Source organism: Perna viridis, chromosome 1, assembly GCF_037379345.1.
Source record: "Perna viridis isolate PV_CMFRI_1.1 ecotype Kerala chromosome 1, ASM3737934v1, whole genome shotgun sequence".
In the NCBI taxonomy this organism is placed as follows: domain Eukaryota; kingdom Metazoa; phylum Mollusca; class Bivalvia; order Mytilida; family Mytilidae; genus Perna; species Perna viridis.
The window spans coordinates 46,787,509-46,800,353 of NC_142445.1; the positions used below are offsets into that span (position 1 = coordinate 46,787,509).

At 32.9% G+C, this 12,845-nt stretch overlaps 2 long non-coding RNA genes across 2 annotated transcripts; both read left to right on the forward strand.

Annotated features, from left to right (window-relative positions):
- Window positions 1–3,657: 3,657 nt before the first annotated feature.
- Window positions 3,658–4,591, forward strand: LOC148629043 (uncharacterized). The gene is made up of 2 exons (XR_015919352.1): window positions 3,658–3,754; window positions 3,960–4,591. It is a non-coding gene; the product is annotated as an uncharacterized LOC148629043 (long non-coding RNA).
- Window positions 4,592–11,045: 6,454 nt separating this feature from the next.
- On the forward strand, window positions 11,046–12,402 carry LOC148629044 (uncharacterized). The gene is made up of 2 exons (XR_015914822.1): window positions 11,046–11,140; window positions 11,691–12,402. It is a non-coding gene; the product is annotated as an uncharacterized LOC148629044 (long non-coding RNA).
- Window positions 12,403–12,845: the final 443 nt, after the last annotated feature.

Genomic DNA, 12,845 nt, shown 5'->3' on the forward strand with positions numbered 1-12,845 from the left:
ATTACTTGTATTGCACATTATAGAACCTCTTGGCAATGTATTCGGCTTCCCATTTCAATAGTTCTGGAAACAATTTCACAAAAAGTCGTAAGCGTAAAGTTGATCATAAGTAATGACGCCATAACAGAAAATAGCATTGTTACGTCATAACTTGCGATCAATTTTACACTTACGACTTTTTGTGAAACTGACGCCTGGCTTTGAGTAATTGTTTTGATTTGAACTTTCTTATGTACTTATTATATTGCTGTTTATGGCAGGTTACTCCTTGGAGCACGTGTACAGCATATCGAAATTTGTATTGTGTTTATGATTGGTATTTCCACAAAGAACTTAGGACACTACATACACTATGAAGTCTGCGACATATCTTGACTTACATTTTAAGACCTATGGTAAAGGAAAACGATAAGACAACCGCGATGATTTTTTCATAAACTATTTCGAAAGAAAACTAAAATAATATGTATTTTTTAATTGATTCTTTTAGGACGACGAGAAAAGATGTACAGTTTGTTTTACGTGGTTTTTGTGATAAGCTTTTTAATGAACACAATTGATTCAACTCTTGGCAGGTGGTTCTTCTATGAAATGAAAGTATTTTACGCCACAGCTTCTGTGGAAACACGTCAGTTACTCCTTGAATGGGCAGTGTGTGGTTTCGTAATTTTCGAAACAATTACGTTTATTCTTGAACTTGTTCACATACATGATTTAAGGAAAGGCAGTACTAATATTTAAGGCAGTTTATGATATTTTGGAAGTTTTTTTTGTTTGGAGTATTTTTTCAATCATACATCTTTATTAGTGGGAAGCAGAAATGTAAAAGTTGTTGCAAATGTTCAAAGGGAAGGACAGGTGTATACATATTTTTCAGCCTTTGCATATTGTCATGTTCCATACTTCTCTTTACAGAACTTCTGGTTGATAAATTACAACGCATTAAGCAAAGGAGATTATTTTTTCTTTAAATTGTATAAACAAGCAGGTCCCACGCCACAACTGAATTCACCACAACTTGTCAAATTGTATAATAGGATTCACTAGTACAAATGTCCTTGATACAAATTGTATTGACAGAAAATGCTATATAAGCTTTTCAGTTACTTAATAGTTACATGTATAATATCTAATATTTGACCTTTTTGTGGTCATTAAATTGGTTTTGAAAATGTATGTTTTATGAATATTGTTAAATTAGCCTCCGATCATTAGCTGTCCCACCAGTTGTATATTTAATAAAAGGTTTTATTATCAACAGAGGATATGAGTATCAAGGAAAGTAAATTATGACATGTTTATGCAGTAAGTCTTTCTGGTAGGTTGGTTTAAATCTTTTTCTCACTCAAAATTGATATGATATTTAAATACGGTAATTTCCGTTATAAGAAATGCATAAACTGTTATTCCTGGAAATGTAACAAGGGATGAGTATGTTTGAGATGTAAGGAAAGGAATATTAAAACAAATAAATCCGAGTTGTAGTGTTCAAATTAATAAATAAATCATCCTATCGTCCGTCTTCATGTAATATGCCAGAAAGAAACTAAAACATGTCACAACTTACTCTGTGAATTTTTACATCTACCTACTGGTAGGTAGAGGAAAGGCGATTTTCTGCTTGATATTTTATTTTTATGACAGCAATCGTACCGTTTTTAGTAACGTGATGCAATTTCGTATGCAGTGGAAATTTTGTTTTACGAAATACCTTTTTGTAGAAAATTCCTTCTTCTTAGACTATTTTCTTACCAGTAAAGCCGTAAACACGGTTTCAACGATACACACATACCAAAGTTAAAGACTGAGATCAGTCAAACTTAACCTTATAAATTATACATCTTGTAAAGATTATAGCCTTAATTTTGAAATTAATAAAAGTGAAAATTTTTCAAAATAGTAAAAAAAAAAAAAAAAAAAAAAAAATACAGTTGTCTGGATCCTTTTGGCTGGTATGACCTCCAACTTCTTTCAATGAAATTTGTTTACTTTCATCGCACATTTAGTATTAGTGGTACAAAGGTGAAAAGGCTTATATTTAAATATATTTAATTCAGTCTTATAACTTGACTAAAAGTGTGTGGATCTCCATAACCTTGCACCAAAAAGTTTAAAGATCAAAATAAAGTATTGACTGGTTTAATCGGATTTTTCGTTTGTTGTCTTTGAAGTAGGTTACCGGTATTTTTATGGCCATGTCTTTGGATTTTGACGTATTTGAATCATGCCACTGTTGACGCTTTGGTATCTTTGTGCTAATATCTTTATGAGTTATCTTACCTTCCAAAATTAACACGCTTGGGTTTATGATGATCTGACCAACTTGATATACTGCTTATAATGTCTTGTCTATGTCGGGGAATTTCAAGACAAAACGCCCCGTACAGGTCCGGGTGTCAAAAGAAGAGGCCTACAGCAGCGCCAAGCTTGTTGTAAAAGGCGACTAGAAAGTGCTCAGACATCTAGCTGGGGGCTAGGCGCTCTGCCCACAGAGCAACTGGGATGTGTGCCCCAGGAAGTGGAATGGGGTACCCCTGGCGTGTTACATGCTGGGGCTGTCAGGCTATAATACGGAAAATCTGACTGTAAACTATAGTGGTACACCGTGCCGGGAAAGATGCCACGTTCCTCGCAAGTTAAAGAACTCTGCTGTAGTATTCGACGAAAACTGATTTATTCAACGACTTTTCTAGAAACACCCGCCGAGTTGCTCATAAAAAGTCAAGTCCTGGGTAGACAAACGAGGAAAGGCAAACTATGACCCGTTGAATAAATCAGTTTTCATGGCGCAGATGGATAAACCATAACGATCCATTAGTTCATGATGACGACCATAAAACCTCTGTAGTAATGACTTCAATCTTGTAGCACCATAACCCTGTTCCAGGAGCTTTAAATGTTCAGCCTACACAGGAAGACATTGAACTTATATTTATATTCAAGGGAAAGAGTAATCAAGGGAACCAAGATTATAATAATGTAATCCAGGGACCAGAGTAATAATATTTTGGTATATGCTTTAATGAACAGAATAGTTAAACCGATGCATTTATTGACTAATGATTCTATTTTACCTATTCGTCTTCGTTTCAATTCAATTCCATTTGATTTCTATCTTACAGAAATTCTGCGAAGGTGTTTGGTAACGTGCTGAACTTCTCATAACAGACTCTAGTGTCTTCAGGAACAATCTTAGACATGGCTGTTTTAAGATGAGATTGTAGTGCTAATTAGTTACAAATAAACTGATAAAAAATCATTTTTTTATTTAGCTGCACGCCTGATTTTAATCATTCAGTGTTCTTTTATGAGATAGTCTCATTCGCGTAAAATGTATGGAATACTGACACTTTTCGTGCTTTCTATAATTATAATTTTGAATATCGTTTTAAAATGTGTTTAGATTTTTACGAATTAAGGAAGACTTCAGGTTGAAGTTTTTGTTGGGTTTCAGAGCAAGAAAAGCAATTTTCAAAGAAATATTTTTGGACACTGTGCTGTCTTCATGTATTCATCATTTGAGGGGTAAACTCGATAAATTTTACCAGTATTGAACTACCATAATTTTCTAACGAAATTTCTTGTTTGTCAACTTGACGTTCGTGATTTGCTGGCTATCAAAGGACAATGGTCTACAATCTACAATCTACACTCTCTGAAAGGCGATGGAATGACGTTACTACAGATAAGACACAAGAAATATATTCAAATCAATTAGGAAACATTTTGTCTCAACTCTTTCCTTTTATGAAAAGTAAGAGCATCTGTATAAGTTATTAATCATATTATATAAGTTTTTTTTTTGGAATTATATGCATAGAAGTTTTCAACATTGAATTCTTTGAATTCAGGAGAATAAAACCAATATAACCAATGATTGTATAGGATAAGCATCTTAAACAACAGTAAAAGTCTTTAATTTGTAGAGCATTCTTATTCATGATTTTATTTTATTTCAGCAACCGTGTTCAAATGAGGAGTCTTTATTGGGTTTTGCTTGCAAACTTTACGCTTGAAGTGATTGATTTAATGCTGGACTGGACATTTTTCTTTGAAATGCGAAAAAATCCATGCGCACAATATGACTTTTTTCAAGATCTAGGAAAATGCATTTTTGGATTTGCACTTTTTTCAACTGGTCTGTTTGTAATTCAGATGTATATTTTGTGGAGTGAAATTCAAGAAGGGAAGGAACTTTATACATATTCAACACTAATGTCTTTTGTTTCCACATGCTTCGAAGATTTCCCGCAGATAGTTTGTGCTTTGATAGTTGCGGTAAACACGTCGGAAATAATTTCTCTAGTACAGATAGCAAAGGCTATATACGGCATAATTGAGGCCTTTGTTCACGTTTGTGTTGCCATCAAACACTATAATAAAGGAAAATTCGGTAAAGATACAAACGGTGAATGTCTGATGGTTTTGATAGTACTATATTCGATAGCAGGCATATGCATATCATGTTGTTCAATTTTTCTTCTTATAGAACTTATATATGATAATTTCCACCACACAAATGTATACAAGATTTGATTTTCGTCATTCATTCCAAAGAAAGGTCATAATTCTAATAAAAGAATTCGGATTACTCTTTTGAAATTATTAAATGTTCAGCCAACACAAGAAGACATTGAACGTATGTTTATGTTCAAGGGAAAGAGTAATCAATGGAACCAAGGTTATTACGGTAATCAAAAGAATGTGTAATCCAGAGACAAAGACCAGACATGGAAAACAGACATACACAACAAAGAACATAAGGAAATAAAGGGAACCAGGATTCGAATTGTAATCAACATCATATACTTCAAGGATATCGACTATACAAGGAAGACGAACACGCAATCAATGGTCATGCAAAAGAAAATGAGTGACCAGGAATCCACTAAAAACTGGAAGTGTGGAACGGATGCACCGGTAGGGAGAACGTATTTTGTTTTTTTCTAGAAAGACCCGCCCAAGTCCGGGGGAGTCGAAATAGGAAAGGGAAACTATGACACCGTGAACAAATCGGGGCAGTTCCTGTTCCGGTAGCCTGTAATTATAATAAGTTAAGCACATTACAAAAAGTCCGCGTAGTTTTGGCAAGCTCTGGCATTACGTATGAGTGATGATACGAAAACGTCATACCGGTTGACTTAGGGATGTGGGACACAAAAGATGGAAGGAAAATTGACGATTCAGAATGAGAAGTCATCAGGTTTGTCGTATAGTTTAGTCATGAGTTTTACCTTTCAATTAAAGACTATGATTGTTAAATACAGTTTTATTTCGGTGGTCGTAACTCCTGTAATGCAGTTTATTGTTTTAACTTAGTTTCACTTATCGAAGTACGCTTTGTGCCACGTATTATATTTAATCCACAGAAAACATTAGTATATGCTTTTTTATTGTCTGTCGGAATGACTCACCTTCGGATAGCAGCTTGTTGTGAAAAAGGAGTCGATTGTGTAAGTCTTCCCTGTCAACTTGAGCCTCTCATGAGGTAAGACCAATGTGACATACAGCGAGCGCCTCATGTCAGCAAGGTTCAAGACCTCATACGGTTATGTTATATTTTTTTTTCAATGATACGTACCTACAAACGATACCAAAGATACTGAAAAAGCGGCATTTTACAACATGTTAAATACAGCTTATGCAGAAATACCTAAGCATGATGTCGTCATAGTAATTGGATATCAGAAAGCAAAGGTTGGAGCAGACAACCCCGGCTCAGATGAAAGTATTGGACAACATGTAATGGGTACCATAAACGTCAATAGTGAAAGACTCTTAGAAACCTGCTTTGTAAACAATTAAGAAATTGGAGGCAAAACATCTCAACACAAAAGCATCCACAAAGAAACATCACCAAATGGACAGAGTAAAAAACCGATAGACCACATTTTGATCAATAAGAAATGGCGAACATCAATAAGAGATGTAATGGTGAAGAGAGGTGCTGATGTCGGTAGCGATCACCATCTTTTTACTGGGAAGATCAAGTTAAAACCGAGAAAAAAAAACACAGCACATTAACAAAAATGTACAACATTTGATGTTAAACAGCTAAAAAGTCTCGAGAAACAGGAAGCATTTAGTACTTATCTAAGAAATACGTTCCAGGCTTTAGGAAATTTGGAGATTTGCTCTGTAGATGAGAACTGGAATGACATATGTGGTATATAAAGAATCTTGTCAAGAAATGCTTGGATTTAGACACAAAAAGAGAAAATAATATTTATCTGACACCATCTGGGAGTTAGTAAGAACAAAGAAAAGAAGCAAAATATAGTGTGTTATCCAACTCAACAACGACAATTACAATAGCGAATATAGATTAAACAAGGAAGTAAAACAGAATGCGAAGAATGATAAAAAGCAATACACTGAAGAACAAGCAGAGAAAGCAGAACGCTCTGCACACAATGGGGATATGAGAACATTATATCAAATAACAAAAACCATAAGTGGCCAATACCATAAAAGTACCATTCATGTAAAGTCAAAAGAGTAAATACTGCTTACAAGAAAAACAATACAAACTAAATAGACGAAAAGAACATTTCAATGAAGTTTTGAATAGAGAGTCACCACATGATACACACACATTTTGGAATTCCATCACAAGACATTAACACAGTTGGAAAATAACATCATTAATGCCATCAAGAAACTAAAAAACAACAAAGCAGCAGGGATTTATCAAATACAAGCTGAAGCATTAAAGTCAGACATAGGTCACGTGAAGAAATTTTGAAACAGCTATTAAATGACATGAGAGATGAAGTTATACAATGGAAACAAGAAATTATTGTCAAACTACCAAAGAAAGAACAACTTGCAACAGCTGGCGTGGTATTTGTTTTTGTCCGTGTCAGGAAAAATCTTGAGCTGTATTATACTAGACAGACTTAAAGAATCAGTAGATGAAGTTTTGCGGGAAGAGCAAAGTGTTTTTAGGAAGAATATATCTTGCGTTGATGATATCCATATATTTCAAACTATTTTTAGAACAGACAAATGAATATTAATTACATCGACTTTGAAAAGGCTTTTGACAGTATACATAGAGAGTCTCTTTGGAACATTAAACAATATGAGATTGGCATCAAAATCATCCAAATCATCCAAAAATGTATAACAGGTTCAAATGTGCAGTACGACATGATGGCGAGCTGACAGATTTGTTTTTGATAACATCAAGATAAGACAGAGATGAATTTTGTCCCCTTCACTATTTCCCCTGGCAATTGACTTTATAATGAGAAGGGTAACAAATAAACCACGAGGCATTTAGGGAGGGTGAATGCATTGGAAGACATGGACTTTACTGTAGACATAAGTCTAGCAATAGTCCCATACTTTCCAGCACATGCAACCGAAATCGAATGCTATCAGCTAAAAAGCGAGGAAAATTGGGTTGAAGTTAAATTTTAAGAAGACCAGATCATGAAAAAAAAATAAAACAGTCAACACTCCGGGTATTCTAATGATGAATGGCCAACCAATTGAAGAAGTTTTTTGGCAGTACCTTAAGTACAGATGGAGAAGTACTGAAAAAAAATAGTAGAATAGGTAAAGCAACATTAGCCTGTAACCATCTTGGAAATGTCTGGAAAACAGGAAAAATATCGAACAAAACGAAAATAAGAATATACGAAAGTTAGAGCAGGATTTCTATATGGAACAGAAACATGGAGAACCAACAAGAAACAGAGAGGGAAGAAAAGTTTTCAGAATTAAATGGACAGACAGAGTATCTAACATTGAACTCACATAACAAACAAGAATAAGTAACATCAACATGGAAATAAAGAAAAGGAGATGGAAATTTTCAGGGCATGCCCTTAGAACGGACAACATCAGGCATGTAAGGAAAGCACCAAGGTGGAAACCAGCTAGTAGAAGGAAACCGGGATGACCAAAGGGTACACGGAAAAGGACGTTTGAGGGAGATGAAAGAGAATGGAATCAGTTGGGATGAAATAGAAAGAAAGGCAAAAGAGATAAAAGGAGGACGCCGGACGTGTTGTCTAATACTAACAAGATATGATGATGATTATGTTTTTTTTGTAGAAATAAGTGAATCTTCGACTGCCAAATTTGTGTGAATTGTTTTGCTTAAATGTAAACATATTATCAGATAATTGCAAAAACATGAACGGACTCATAACATTTTAGCTTTACCCTCTATTGTACAATGAAACATATCAATAACATATATATCCAAAGGTTTTATTACAAGTGTGGACATAGACTAGTATTGCACGAGAGGCAAGTGTGGACAGAAACTGGTATAGCCAGAGGAAAAAGTTAGACTTGAAATAGTTTGTCTTGAAAACAACAATTCCTCCAAAAAATCAATGCCGCCCTTCCTATTAATATAGTATGACACATTGTGGGACAATATCGAAGAGATCTGTTCGCCTATAGTTAAGTTATTGTCGGAAATTTTTTGAAAATGCTTGTTTCTGACCACTATTTTTCAAACGATTCAAGTGACAACCCCAAATCAATCACAACCTTCATTTTGTGGAATGGTCCCATAATTTTAATTATAGAATATTTTTTTTACTACAACTACGCTGACTTTTGTATTACGCTATACTTCTTACAATTAAACTTCTAGAACAGGGTTATGTTGCATTCAGAATGAAGAAATCACTACAAAATTGTACAATGTTGGAAAATTTATTTATAGAAATTTAAAATTCAAAGTGACTACCTTTGAAAAAAAGAGTTTACTTGCTACTTATGTACGACTGGTACTTTACACTTCTTGGTAGTTTGTTATATTACATTTATATGTACATGATTTATTTCAAATTTATATATATTTAGTATTTAGTAGAATAAAGAATAACCCAATTTTTATGGTAATCATCATGAACATGTGGATCGTTATGAAATCAATCCGGACCATGTGAACCGATTTGTTCACCACGTCATAAAATATTTTCCCTTTTTCGTCTACATTGGAATTGACAATTTATAAGCAACTCGGTGGGTACTTCAGAGAACGTATACCTTTCCGGTGCACCTGGCCCTTGCTCAATAGATGCCCATTTACTTTTTTTCTATGTCGATGCTAATTTGGTTATTCTTGGGTTTTATTCCTACCGTTCGAATCCCGGTTCATAATATTTGAAATCTGTGAGGAATAATGATACAATAATTTTGTAAAGCACATCTCCCCAGTAATCTTTACAGACCTTTTAATCTAGATAATATCACAATTCAAATAAAATCTAACAATCTGATGATTTATCTAGTAAAAAATCAAATCAAACTCAAAATCCAATTGTACAATCGTATTTTTATTACATAAATTGAAAGAAAAAAATATGATTTTATGAATCGCTGAGCTGGTGTATGTACAGAAAAATCAATTGCAATATTGTAATATATTCCGGAATACTGTAAACCGGGACATTTTCGCGCCGTCTTTTTTTTCGGTTTCTGCAATAAATCTGCTTTCGCGCAGTTTTAAATTGGCGATCGTTCATCATAATGTTCTTCGAAAAATACATTCGCGTCAGTTTAATTTTCACGTTAAGGATGTTAGCGCGTAAATAGCGAAAAAAAAACTGCATCAAAATTTCAAGGTTTACAGTATTACATCAATAAAATAGTTACCTTCATGGGACAGTGTTGATTTTTTTATTAGATGCACAGTCTTTAGACTTTCCTTTCTTACAAATGTATGTTTATCTATCACTAACAGAAAGTTACTTGTTCTCAAATTCCTTCGACTTTAAGACCCAACAGCATCAGTTGCAGTTTCAGAAACCATAACTTCATCCGCCCCGAGATTATTTAATAATCTTTGTGTTAGAGTATCACACATTGCAAAAGGAAAGTAATTAATATCTGTACAATCAATTCATTCAAAATTCGAGATAGAAATAAAGGCAGTGTGTAAATGCACTATTCAAATGTGATACCTTTACAAACAGGTATCTAAAAAATAATATTTAATTACAACATAAAGTAATATGTCAAAGCTTAGTGTTGAACGATTCAATTAATTCATGATACGTTTTGTGTATTGTCAAACCTATCAAGAAAATGTAGTATGTATATATGTAAATGGAAAATCAAATGCTATACGTAACAAAGATATACTGAAATGTATTTTTAATTAATTATCAGAATTTAAATCAACTTGATCTTGACAATGTAATATCTTCTATTGTTATATTTTATATATGCCAACTTGATGGCTTTTACAACAACCTTAGATAATTAAAAGCGATACATTTCCCTTTTCAAAGATATATATATATATTTAGTAGAGTTAATTCTTTGGTGTGCATTAAATCGTTTTTACACCTTAACTGTACAACTTTAAATGATCACATCCTTTGATATCCATCTCTCATTTTATGAATTTTCATCATATATTTATCATATTAAATCGATATATGGAATATTATTTGATAAATACAAATTGAAATTTAAGTACAATCATAAATTTAAATAAAATGAATGCAAACGCAGCATATTTGCTATACAACAAATAGTCATCTGAAGACAAAAATGGTACAATGAACATCGCGTCGACCTGACGTAACGAGACATTCCTTCAACAGGTTTCGTCAGGGAATCCCTTACACCATGGAAGACTGTTCATATATTTTATCATAGCAAAATTATCATCTTTCTGGTGAATTGAACAATTGAAAGGTGTCTCTTCAACTTGACACAAATCTGTAATTGGAATTCCTCAATCTCTTTAGCAAATCTTAAAATGTAAATACAGACATGTCAACTCAAAGCAATTGAAAACTCAAATACCAAAAAAAAAAACAAAAAAAAAACAGTAAAACAAAATGAAACTTCATACACAAAACTACAACAAAAACAAAACTTAATTAAAACACACAAATAAGAACAAAATCGAAATTTATATTTACAGTGTTAAATGTGTGTTAGCACGATATTTTAATCATTTAAAATTAAAAATATCAATGATAAAGCCTTTTGAATATTCCTGTTTCTAAATATAGGAATTTAAAAACCATATGCGTTTCTGGGAGATTCCAAAATACAAATATATCAATTTGCTATAAATAAAATGAACTTATAAAAAGGCCTAAAACATTTTTTGAAATCATACAGCATTTTAGCCCAGAGATTTAGCACATAGTAGGTAAGTACTAACTTTAATGATGAAATTTGCGGCTTAATTAAAATTGCGATAGAAAGCAACTACCTTTTTCCTCATCGATGCGATTGTTTTTTTTTGTCTTTTTGTTTTCAATATTTAAGAGTATGTGTTTAGGTCTGACAAATAGAAGGCCTATAAAATGTGGAGACGGATTGAAATAAGACTTTTAATCTTGTCTCTAAATCCTGTAATCAATTTGCTATATCTTTTATCTAGAATTTTTGACTATATAAAGAGTAATCAAGGGAATCAAGATTCTAGCGGAAATCAAAAGAATGTAATCCAGGGACAAAGACCAGATATAGAAAACAATTACTTTGTGGACCAACAGCAGCTCACCATAAAATAACTCAATTTTATAACCAATGTATGCAGGAAAAATTGCAACATATGGTTTGTAAACACCTAAAACATATCTTTATAACAACTATGAATACATATGAAAAACATTTGTTTATGACTAAAGAATTAAGTCATAAAATTATCTAGAAGCTTTTTTTTTACTTTCTTTTTTTAACTCATTTACTTCCAGGTTTGCATTATGGGATGCAGTTTGAATTATCTCTGGCTTTTGGCTACAATCATAATGGAAATAATAGATTTAATTGTCGACTGGGTATTTTTCAGCGAAATCTATAAGTATGAAGGAAGACAGTTAGAAGACGTAGACAGCGTTGAATGGGCAATTCTTACCTTTGCAATTATTGGCACAATACTTTTTATCATACAAATAACAACGTTATGGCATGAAATTAATGGAAAAAAAGAAAGTTATACAAAGACTACTGTTGTTACCTTTATTTCAACCTGTATAGAAGACCTTCCACAGATGATACTTGCTATAATTGTAGCCGTAAAAACTTCAGAAGAAATCTCGGTAGTTCAGAAAGTAAAATCTTTTTATGGTATAGTGGAGGCATTCATACATGTAGTAGTATGCATCACAACGTTATGTCGTGGGAGATACAAAAGTAAAGGGAACGGAGATTGCCTTAAAGGATTAATTGTTGGATACTTCGTTACAGGACTTTTTATTTTGACATCATCGGTTTTTCTTACTTTTGAACTTTACGAAGACAATTTCCACAACTTCGCACAAAATGCAACTACATAAGACAAGTGTCTCCAGCTTAGTTTCTCCTATGGACATTAAATAATGATTTTATTGAATAACTGTAATTAAAAGATGTCATTCATTTAAGAAAAACGATTCTGAATCAGATTGAATAAAGAAACTAAAGTAACTTATCGATATAATGTATTCGAAGTGGCATAAAAGTATTTTAACACAGAACTGAAAGGAAGGCATTTCTATCATGCCAAAGCATAGTGTCTAAACAAACCTAGATTGTAAAGATTAAAATTGGATAACGACTAACAATATTGATAAATCAACTAAATTTAGAATTTACGTTTTCGGAAAATCATCAATTTAAAAATAGCTTTTTAAAACAAAAATGATAAAGAAAAATGATAAATTCAATATGGTTTACATATTGAAGTCATCACAATAAGTTGTAAACTCCTTGATCATTATGGTGTATCCATCTGCAAATATTGAACCGATTTGTTCATCGTGTCATAGTTTCCTTCCGTCTTGCATCTACCCCAAACGTTACATTTTATGAATTTCTAGAAAAGAAGAGGACGCTTAACCTAACGGTGCACTTAGTCCATGCTCCTATTC